The 11271-nt window shown below is 34.4% G+C and overlaps 1 pseudogene; it reads left to right on the top strand.

Moving 5' to 3' along the window:
• The first annotated feature begins 8332 nt into the window (after positions 1-8332).
• On the top strand, positions 8333-10490 carry LOC106359036 (annotated as a pseudogene).
• Positions 10491-11271: the final 781 nt, after the last annotated feature.

Here is an 11271-nt window from a genome sequence, read left to right as displayed (position 1 = left end):
CAAAGAAGCAAGCAATATTGAAAATTATGAGGAAGAATAAAACAGTTTTTTACCAAGCAGTAATTAAGATCTAAACAGAGCCGTCAAAGACAGGTTACAATAGAATAAGCTTTGCATTTTACCTTCTGAATTACCATTGAGATTTCTCTGCTGAGTATACATGCTAGCGTCAACCATGACACCAGTTTTGTGAAAGGAATGTGACCTGTTAAAGGTAACAATCAAAAGAAGAGGCTAAGGAGGATGATACATACACAATTCTAAAATGTATATATGATCAATTTGGCATGTCTTCTCTCATGGCATAAATTTTGCATTAGGGAGGACAAACTTAAGCAATGGCAAAACTGACAAGATAATTACAGTCAATAAAGTAACTTCTTTCCCAGTAAACTCCAGCAACTGACTAACAGAAGGTTGGTTGTGACTCGACCAGCCGGTTTTATAAAAAATAGAGATATTATGCAGTAGTGCCTCATGAGCTAGATCCATGAGAGAGATCTTCTTTATGCTCTATTTCACATGAGTTGATTCTCACTACTTTATATTATATGTTATCAATGTGTTCAATCTGGATTCAGGGATCTACTTATGCCAATAGAAGTTTGCTCTTGACGATATCACTGAAGCCTGCATTGTTTCCGATGGATCAGAATCACCAACTTGTGTTGGTTGAAGGTGCGATGATTTCAGAACCGACTAGATATCAACATTTAGTTGGAAGATTTATTTACTTGAGAGTAACGAGTCCTGAGTTGCCGTAAGCAATTCATACTCTTTCCCAATTTATGCAAGCTCCGAAACATGAGCATTGGGATGCAACCATTTGTGTGGTACGATATCTGATATGGAACCCAAGACAGAGAATATTACTTAAGGCAATGCATACTTTGACTTTGAGTGCTTGGTGTGATGCAGATTGAGGAGCATTTTCCATCACAGAAAGATCTTTTAACGGCATGGTTTATTCAGTTAGTTGGGTCACTGGTTTCTTAGAAAACATTCAACACAAGACATAGACTTTCGCTCGTAAACGGAAGCAGAATACAAAGCAATGTCGGATACAATTAAAGAGATGGTTTGGTTGAAGAGTCTACTGACTACATTTGGCATCTGCTTTGACAAACACAAACCAATTAAGATTCATTGTGATAACACTTCAGCTATTCATATGAGCAGCTAATCCCATTTTCCATAAAAGGACAAAGCATGTTGGAATTTAGTAACATTTCATAGGAGATTAGGTGTTTTCATGCACCACTTTTAAAATTTAAATCAACATTAAATGTAAATGCATGACACAATTAACTTCAAGTCATGTCAGTATTGTTAGTATTCTATGTCATAATTTTTTTCTTTCAAAATCAATATGATGATGACACATGACAAATCACTTCTCAAATAATGTCTAAGGGATGAGATCGTGAGAGGTTTTGTTACAACAAAACATGTTCGACAATGATGCAACAAGAAAATATTTTTGACGAAGGCACTTGGTAAGAAGGAATTTTCAGTATTTCTTATCAAGTTAGAGTTCGAAACCTACACTGTCCAACTTGATAGAGGGTATTGAGATATGTACATATCTACATTAGTTATGATTGAATATGATCGTATATTCTGTGTATCTATATTTTAGGATAGAAGCCTTTGTTAAAATAGAAGGATCTGAGACCTAAGAATCAACACAGAAAAAATTTCCATGTACTTTGCTTTCTAACAAAACATTTCCAATTTTTACTAGTTCTTAATAAGAAATCTAAACTTTCCAAAATTCTGTGACTTACCCACAAAAATGTAAATTCAGAATCAACAATACATGTATATATATATATATATAATTGATTGGTAGGCAAAACAAAAAGAAGAAGAAAACTTATAAAGACTGAAAATTTTGGTGAACGAAAAAAAAGAAAAGAAAATGGATCCAAGTTCAATCCCAGACCTAGCCATTGCCATGATCGTTGGGCCACTCATCATGCTCGCGGTTATTTCAGCTTGCTGGTATTGTGGCCGACGACTTGAAATCGAGAACTGAATAACTATTATTTTGTTACAAATTAATTATGTATTTTTTGTTAGTTTTCAATCAAGTTTTGTTTCATTTAATGATATTGTAATTCTATTATATTTACATAATTGAATTATGGTTCTATTATGTTGCAGTGTTAAATACCACTAGTACCTTTATCATCAACCTTATAAAAAATCGAAAAATCAGTTTTAGCTTTTCATTAATGTGTACATTTTTTTAGGAAATTATTAAGTGAGATTTTGAAACGTATAATTACAGCTTGCACTTTTAACTACAAACTCGAATAGGACTAGCATCTGGAAATCATAGATTTATTTTCGAAATTAAATAAACTATTTTTAATGAATTTCTATATAACATAGTGTATAGATTTGGGCATATTTATTCGGAACCGCGAACCGAACTTTACCAAACTGAATAAAAAAGTAACCGAGCAGATCATATCTCTCTAGAACCAAACAAATTGAAATGAAGTGAGAACCAAATGGGTACCTTAATTTTTAAATTTGTTTACTTACAAATATTTGTTATATTTAATTTATACATATTATATTCTGAAGAACAATGTGTTTTCATTATTCCAATGTAGTAAGGATATGAACTGTCGATTTTAAATTAGAAATGATTTTTTTCTAATCATATATTTGTACAATAGTTGTAACCATCAATTTGCACTACCTTTTATCCCTATACAATTTAGAAGCTATTGCTATTTTGATCCGTTCTTTCAAAGCATAAATATATTTTTGTTGACCATTTGATAAAATTTACATGAATTTACAATTTTTATTAGAAAATAAATTATTTAAAATTATTCTATTATGATGTAGTTTCAAGCAGTATTTTCATATTTGATCCAGATCTGTGGTCGAACTGGTAGACTCGGCGCCCTGTATATAATGTAGTTTGGATTTATGAATTTTTTTAAATTAAAAATCATATAGATCCAGGTAATAACCCACAGTTACTAAAAATTGATCCACACTTTCAAAATGTGGGATATTTAATAATGAACAATTCCATTAACAATGTTTTAAATGTTTTGTAACTTTGTAAAAATTTTGTCCATTTAAAACATTTTGCATTTAAATCAGCATTTTAAACCCAAAATGGACCCGCGGTTGATATGTAAACTCGGTGATGCAATATATAATCTGGTTTGGATTTTAAGAGATATCCATTATTTTTTAAAAAAATGATGAAATCTTCGAAGACCGCTTTAAAAAATGATAAAATCTTCAAAAAACGCTAAAACCCCGGGTTAACCTGTTGAACCAATGGGTGATTGATATGTAATCTAATTTTATTTTAATTGTTATTGTTTAAAATTTAAAGTTAATTTCAATGTTTCATTTGATATTAAATACTTATTAATTTCAATCTTGTTGTATTTCTATTATATGTCATAATCTGCATAAACTGGAAAATCTTATAATTTGTTTCTACAATTATAGGATGTATTCCTTACAAAATATTGAGAAATTGTGGAAAATTGTCCCCTTATAAGTTTGGTATATATATGGGAATTATGATGATGATGGTTTGAATGTCTCTATATAATTGTCAACAACTTTTGATTGTAGTGTTCTGCAGTTAACATATTTCAATATCAAAAACATTCAACGAAACATAGATATATGTCGACGTCTCACATAGTTTTGTTATGAATCTAATAAAATAATTGCAAGATGACATAATTTTGCAAACATCATTTGTTGCTATAAGGTTTAAACTTTGGTTGACTAAAATGTACAGTATAACCTCTTTAAATTAATTCTCTATAAACTAATATACACCAAAAATCTCTAAAAATAATATAATTTTATAGTCTTAAATTGAGTTTTTGTTTTAATTACTATATCGATAAATTAATAATCTCTATAAATTAATAAAAATTTATAGTTTTAGTGTAGTCTCAACATTATTAATTTATAGAGGTTTCACTGTAATAGAATAATGATATTCTTTCACTACCCATATTGACTACAAATTACGAATACAAAAGTGTGGTCTTAATTTTACGCCGACTGTACATCTATATTACGACGAAAACAAATTTGAACTAAACATAAACCTAGAACGACAAATTTTCATCGTAAATTTGTCGTAAACTTACGACAAACAATTTGTACATGTCGTCGAAAAGTTGTTGTTACATTACGACAAAATTACATCAACACATTTGCATTTAATTAACGACTAAATTACGAATAATATAGAAGATTGTTGAAATTGTGATAAATATTTATATGTATGGTTGGTAAAAATAGTGGTAATATAATTGTAAAGTAGTAGTAAATTTTATGATATCGTAAATTCGTTGCAACATTCTCACCTATCAAATTTGAAAATTTTCTAAATATGTTCTCCTTTCTGATTCTAAAGATGCACAAAAAAAGACAAAAAATAAGAGTTGAAAAATGTCTCATGGTGGCAATATCAATGAGTTCCGGAGTTGGGTTTACGCACATAACGATTCTGCGGAGTAGTTGTCTTGACAACAAATTTTCCAACGGAGTAAAGGAGCAATCTCCTCTGATTTCGTCGCTTCCAGAAGACATCATCGTCGATATCGTAGCTCGTGTGCCAAGAAGCCATTACCCAACTCTCTCCCTCGTCTCCAAGACTTTCAGGAAACTCATTGCTTTCCCTTAGCTCTACAAGAGGCAATCTCAGCTGGGAATCACCCATCACCGTGTCTACGCTCTCCTCAGTGACCCCTACACTGGTAACTCCCGTTTCTACATCCTCCACTGCAACCGCTTGGTCATCGTCGGATCGCTTCCTCCCATGTCTCCCCGTGGAAGCTTTGTTCCCGTTGGTTTGAAGACATACGTGTTCAAAAACCCGGACGCGCTCAGCGTCGACTGCGCCTCTCACACGGTGCAGCCCATCTCCGACATACCTCAACGCATGCTTAGAAAAGTAGCTAATGCCGTCGACGGGAAGGTGTACCTGATTCCTTTTGTAGTTAGTGTGTTAATGTTAATATTCCTATAATGTCGGGATTTAGGCATAAGTATACTTTCCTTTTCCTAGTTCGCATAGGCGATACACTTTGTATAAATACCAAGGTCGGATTGATGAATAAGATAAAACATTACATTATAGGGGGTGATTGGTGGGATGTATGAAGTGACTTTAGCTTTAATTTTCATCTACAACCTTAAATACTACCAGTTATGCTTTATCTTAGTTTTTAAAGGTACAACCAAAAAACTAAAGTTACAGTAAAAACATACAAAAATGGTTGTAAGAATCTTATTTTCTAAAGCCTCGTCTTTTTAGCTGTAAGAAATTTTAAAGCTACATTCCTTAAAGCTAAATCGAAAAATTCTATAGACTAAATTCTAAAGTAAATTTTCTACAGTAACAGCCCAACCAATCAGCCCCATATTTTATGGTATCAGAGCCAAAAGATCTCTAAACCCTAATTTTTTTTCTAGATCACGCTTACTGCTGTTGATCATCCTCTTCAAAATTCATTACTTCTACTCCGTCCATCATAAACGATTTCTGACGTGTTTTCTACTTCTTCTAACCCGACAACACAAGCTGCATCTATCCTACCATCACCATACTATCTCAGCCCATCCGACAACCCTCGAGCACTTATTAAGTCGGTTCTACTTACTAATGAAAACTACTCTGAATGGTCTACGGAGCTCCGAAATTCCCTGCAATCAAAGCAGAAAACGGGATTCATCGGTGGCACCATCACAAAACCAGAAGCCGAACCTGATCTATCACGGTGGCTCACCATTAATTCTATGGTTGTCGGATGTATACGTACGTCGATCGACTCTAAAGTTAGATCAACAGTAACACATGTTTCTGAAGCATATAAGCTTTGGAGACACTAGGCTTCCGCTTCTCCGTTAAAAACAGAACTCGTCTACATCAACTCCAAGATGAGATCACTAATTGCAAACAAGATGGGCAGTCGGTTCTTGACTACTATAGAAGACTCACCAAGGTATGTGAAGAGTTACAGAACATGAAAAGTTCTCGGCCGTGTACTTGTGCTGCTGCCGCAGACATCGAAAAGGAGAGAGAAGATGCTCGAGTCCATAAGTTCTTATTTGGACTTGACGACGCACGATTTGCTTCCATACGATCGCGCATCACTGATGAAGAGCCGCTGCCAGATCTCAATATTGTCTACTCTCGTATCATTCGCGAAGAACAGAACATAGCTTCTACACGTGCCAAAGAGCAACGAACCGAAGCATTAGGATTCTCGGTCAAAGCTGATCATCCGAAGGAGTCTACTGCAACTACAGTTGAGGTTCAACCATCACGATCCAGAGATCCAGCAAGATTGTGTACACATTGTGGACGAAAAGGGAATGACTATTCTGAATGATTTCTAGTTCACCGTTATCCAGAGTGGTTCAATGAACAACAACGTCAAAACAATTCATCAGGTTATCGGGGTGGTCGTGGCGGCCGATCCAGCAATAACCGAGGTCGTGGACGTGGATGAGGGAATGCAACGCAGAGAATTATAACGACCCGGTTCACTAGACACATTGGCTTGGTTTATAATTAATTACTAGATCTTAACCCGCCCGACTGGACGGGTCTATATTTTTATGATATATATATAAACATTTGCAGATCTTAATTTAGTTGAACGAATTTGTATTATTAAAGTTTACTGTTTAAACTTTGTATTTCGTCACTGTATTGTGTAATCTTGAAATGTTGAGAGCAAACAATATTTTATTTAGATTTTAACAAATTTACAGTTTTAAGAAAAATACATATTTTATTTTATGTATATTCATTTGTTTATGGAAAATTAAACGAAGCCAAATATATCAATTCAATATGGTTAAAAAATCATGTGTATTATATATTTCGTAACTGGATGTGTAAGATCTGTCAAATTGTTATACAGTATTTAAAATCTATATTATTATAATCTATCTTAATACAATTATAGGGGAACCTTATTTATAATTAATGAAAAAAATGTTGAAAAGGCAATATATATTACATCAGAAACTGTTTGTTCTTAATATATGATAAATACTTTTAAAATATGTAAGAATAAGGTTTTTAAAATAATTTTTTCACATAAATAAATAATAATAATAGAAAAACAAAGATAAAATAATAAATGTAATTTGGAGAGGTAGTTATTCGATATTAACCTCCAGCACTCGTAACTGTAAAGTTCTCAATAAACCGCCATTCACCAATAGGAAGGTTGCGCTGTAGACGATACATCTGATTTCTTTTGGCAGAAGCATGAAGTTTCTCACCCTAAACACAATATAAAAGCTGATATTAATATTTTTTGCTAGTATAAACAACAAAATCGATAGAGTATTACATATAAGAGACAATATATATATATATATATATATATATATATATATATATAAAATCAAACTTACTTGTTCATCCATGAGAACGCATTCGAGAGATTCACCAGAGTTGTTGTTTATCTTACATGAGTGAAGACACTTCACATATACTCGCCAAGTGTCTTTGAAGGGTTTGACTTGGTTAAGAAAAACCAAACTACTTTACTTGTTAGACATTTTAGTTTTTTTTTTCTTTGCTACGGTGAGTATGAAGAATATGAGGGGAAGGTTTATATATATAGTGGGTTATACGTAATCTAAATTTTTTAAAAAAAAAATTAATAGCACGAGTTTTGTGGAGTCAATCAAGCAAGATATATATTAGTTTCCTAAGTAACTAAATTTGTTAGCACAAAAAGAGAATATTCGGTTGTTATTCTTAAAAGTGGTTTTGATAATTTATTATTTGAAAATTGGATAAAGAAGGTGTGAAATGAGGGAATCAAGTAATTAGGATTCTCGTTCAGATATGTTAGTTTGTAAGATCGATATATGTGGAGTTAATGTGTTGGAATTATGTTTTTGTTAAGTTTAGATTTTGTGTATATTTGTTTTTGAAATATATGCCTTATTTTTAACTTGGAAGTTACGTTCTGTTAAAATCTAGCCGTTTTTATTAATCCTATTTTAAGTTAAAATCTAAAGTATTAAATATATGCCTTATTTTGTTTTGTTCACGTTTTTAAAAAGCATGTCGAATTTTTAAATTAAAATCTAAAGTATTAACTATATCTATGCATCCAAACAAAACAGTTTTTATTAATCCTACTATTCATATACCCAAACAACTCTGAAATGTACTTCACTTTTAATAATATAGAATATAGATTACTAAAACACCACTCATCCACCTTTCCTTAAACCTAATCGTGTTACATATACGTACATGTATCCTCTTCATCATTTGGCCGTCAACATCACAACACAGTGAACGAGAGATGAGCCATGATCCTCTCCTTCATTATTGATTTCTCTCCTCCATACTGTGTTGGTTTGGAGATTTATTTTCACCACCACCACTCGTCGTTCTTTACGGAACCAGAACCATTGCCGTCATACCGCATCACCATTCCAACGACACCATCCATGCCGCTGTCGTTAGCCGGAGCCACAGCCGTAACTGTCAACCACCGTTATGTGCCACCATGGGCCGCGGGTCATCGGAGGGGCACGTCCTTGTCACCGGAGTCATCGCAAGTCTCATTAAGTCTCCATCGGTTTTCGGGTGTAGTCATCTCGTACGTACCAGTTCCTTAATATAAATTAAAAACGTGACCGAGCCGAAAGGGAGAGAAGGCACATGGAACTGGATCCATCGTCTCACCACCACCTGGCACCAACCACCATCATCACTTGTTATCTAAAAGCCGTGTAGCTAAGTGTTCTTCCTTCCTACTTGAGCTACAAGCAACCGGCATATAATTAACTTTAATCGTGACGTGACATGCCATGCGCAGGAAGAAACATGGAACTTTAGGTGTGAATTATATCAATAATTCATGCTAATATAATGCCTAGACCGAGAGACATATTCGTTTTGGGTATTTCCTGATCCATTTCCAATATTGGCTAAGGTGGGTGAGGGTCTTTTCCCGAACTTCTCTTATACGGCTTAGGACCTCGAATAAGTATAATTTATTTCTAATGTGTTCCCTCTGCGTGAAATCGAGTCTGTCATTGCTTGTTTGGTTTTTAGGTTGTTTGCAATCTCGTCTGATTCCGTCGCTTCCAGGCGACGTAACCGTTGATATCCTAGCTCGCGTACCAAGTAGCCATTACCCAACTCTCTCCCTCGTCTCCAAGACTTTCAGGAAACTCATTGCTTCCCCTAAGCTCTACAAGAGGCGGTCTCAGCTGGGAATCACCCAGCACCGTGTCTACGCTCTCCTCTGAAACCGCCACACGGGTGACTCCCGTTTCCACATTCTCCACCGGAAACTCAACTGCAGAAACCGCTTGGTCATCGTCGGGTCGCTTCCTACCATGTCTCCCCACGCAAGCTTTGTCCCGGTGGGTTCCAAGACATACGTGTTCAACGATCTCGAAGCCCTCAGCGTCGACTGCGCCTCTCACACGCTGCAGCCAATCTCCGACATGCCTCAACGCATGCTTAGAAAAGTAGCTAACGTCGTTGACGGGAAGGTGTACCTGATCGGTGATTCCTTTTGTCGTTGCGCCCATGAAGATGGGTCGTCGTAGGAAGCGTGGAGGAAGACATTGATGGTTTTTGTTTACGAACCAGAGGAAAACAAGTGAGAGTTGATGAACGAAGTGTTGAACTCTAAGGAGCGGTGGGAGGGTGCGTGTGTGATTGATGATGTCCTCTACTTTCACGATCGTTCTGGGGAGAAGGCGTTTGATCCGAAGCAGAGCCGTTGGAGTGCTGTCAACGGTTTGGAGGAGTTTTTGGCTGTGGAGGTGACCGATGTGGTCCAAAGTGGTGAAGTGTGGGGAGAAGAGGTTGGCTCTCTTTTTCCCTAAAAAACGTGAGGGCAATGAGGTCATTTGATGTGCAGAGATTGCTTTGGAATGGCGCCAAGGTGGAGGAGAGATTTGGGGTAAGGTGTTGTCCTGTGATGTTGTCCTTGAGGATGGGCGGTTTGTCATGGTGAAGTGTGTGTCTGTCACTGTTTGATGCACAGCATAAAAACTTTGTTTTAGATCTTTCGTAATTTAGTTAAATCCTAAATGCCATCTCGTGTGGTTGTAAGTTTGCTAACATCGTCAGTATAAGACAAAACCTGTGCTATGTTCAGTTAAATTTGTTTATGTTTTTATCTGAATCGTTTCATTATACATGAAGTTTGCATCGTCACTGGTTTAACGTAGTATGCCTAATTGGAAATGTAGTCAGTTTTAGACAATTTATGTTTGGTTCATGCTCAACTTATGATGCAAACGAAACCTAAGGTTCGCTAATGTTTGGTTCCCGTTCAACTATGATGCAAGCCTTTGATAGAAGAACTAACTTATTGTTGCTTCTATAAAAATACATAACAATGTAAACATTATTTTTATTTATTTTTTTTGTAAACTTATAGAAATTATTAAAAGTTTCAAAAGAAAACTAAAAAACAATACTGAATTACATCACCCCGCCCACATGAACGTAATTCAACGACGGCATATATGAAGAAAACAGCTCCGACCACCCTCGCTTGTTAGTTGAGTATTTTATTTTGTTGTTTTTTTTTGGTAAAAGTTTTTTTTTTAATTTTTTTATTGTTTTCATAGTGTTACTCATATTTTAAAATAACAAAACCTCTTAATCTCTTTTTTTTTCTTGAGCAAAATCTCTTAATCTCTTTTAAATTAACGAAATTTCTTTATTAAAATTTCACGCTCATGTAGTTGGAAAGGCCAACTATCTAGTTTATAATAATGTTAAACTAGGTGTTTTGCATGCGGACATAATCATCTTACGAATACTTATTATTTTATGTCTTATTAATCCAAAAATCAGAATTATAAAACTCTAATTAGTGAACATGTCGAAGGAAAAAAATTATGGTGAATTCTTTGTTCCTCAAAATTTATATCAGATATGTTAAAATTTTAGTCAAATTATTGAAAGGTAGATCCCATTTTTTTCTTCTAAATTCTCAATGGAAGAATGAATTTATAAGAAAACATATCCCTATGCAATTTTGATAAGGAACAAATTGAACAAAAATTCATATTTTTTTCAATTCCTCAAATGAAATTTTATTTTTTATTTTGTTCATTTTTTTCATTCTTCTAGTGGTCACCAACTCAAGCTATAGTGTTTCACGGATTAAACTTAAACTGGTTTAAAGTAAAAGCAAGAAAATTTGTTTTGAAATCATTCACAAGTTAAATTATTATTTATGATTTTAAATA

Source organism: Brassica napus, chromosome C3, assembly GCF_020379485.1.
Source record: "Brassica napus cultivar Da-Ae chromosome C3, Da-Ae, whole genome shotgun sequence".
In the NCBI taxonomy this organism is placed as follows: domain Eukaryota; kingdom Viridiplantae; phylum Streptophyta; class Magnoliopsida; order Brassicales; family Brassicaceae; genus Brassica; species Brassica napus.
The sequence above is the reverse complement of the archived record's forward strand: the minus strand, read 5'-3'. Positions and strand labels throughout refer to the sequence as shown.